Here is a 1,134-nt window from a genome sequence, read left to right on the forward strand (position 1 = left end):
CACCATGTTCAGGCATAAGGATGTCCATCGGTGTACCTGGCACCAGGACACCCTAGGCCGAAGGTCAATGATCGACTTTGTAGTCGTATCTTCTGATCTTCGGCCGCATGTCTTGGACACTCGGGTGAAGAGAGGACCACCACCTGGTGGTGAGCTGGATACACTGGAAGAGGAGGAAGCCTGTAAGAATTGGCAGGCCCAAACGTGTAGTGAGGGTCTGCTGGGAACGTCTGGTGGTACCCTCGGTCAGGGACGTGTTTAACTCCCACTTCCGGGAGAGCTTCTCTCAGGTTCCGAGGGAGGTTGGAGACATGGAGTCCAAATGGGCTGTGTTCTCTGCCTCTATTTTTCGATCCGGCTGCCCGTAGCTGTGGCCGTAAGGTTTGCGGTGCCTGTCGTAGTGGCAATCCCCGAACCCGGTGGTGGACACCGATAGTAAGGGATGCTGTCAAGCTGAAGAAGGAGTCCTATAGAGCTTGGCTGGCTTGTGGGACTCCTGAAGCAGAAAGCAGGTACCGTGAGGCCAAGCGTGTCGTGGCCCGGGCGGTTGCAGAGGCAAAATCTCGGGCCTGGGAGGAGTTCGGAGAGGCCATGGAAAAAGACTATCGGTTGGCCTCAAAGCGATTCTGGCAAACCGTCCGGTACCTCCGGAGGGGAAAGCAGTGCTTCGCTAACACTGTTTTCAGTGGGAGTGGGGAGCTGCTGACCTTGAAGGAGGATATTGTTGGGCGGTGGAAGGAATACTTTAAGGATCTCCTCAACCCGACAGATACGCCTTCCATGGGGGAAGAAGAGACGGGGTGCTTGGGGCTGGATTCGTTCATCACCCAGGCTGAAGTCAATGAGGTAGTCAAAAAACTCCACGGTGCAAGGCTTCGGGGGGTGGACGAGATCCGTCCTGAGTATCTTAAAGCTCTGGATGTTGTCGGGCTGTCATGGTTGACACGTCTCTTCAACATCGCATGGAGGGCGGGGACAGTTCCCCTCGATTGGCAGACTGGGGTGGTGGTTCCCCTCCATAAGAAGGGGGACCGGAGGGTGTGTTCCAACTATCGGGGAATCACAATTCTCAGCCTCCCCGGAAAGGCCTATGCCAGGGTGCTGGAGAGGAGAGTCCGGCTGATTGTCGAACCT

This window comes from Cyprinodon variegatus, unplaced genomic scaffold (assembly GCF_000732505.1).
Source record: "Cyprinodon variegatus isolate N-32 unplaced genomic scaffold, C_variegatus-1.0 Scaffold30, whole genome shotgun sequence".
NCBI classification, from domain to species: domain Eukaryota; kingdom Metazoa; phylum Chordata; class Actinopteri; order Cyprinodontiformes; family Cyprinodontidae; genus Cyprinodon; species Cyprinodon variegatus.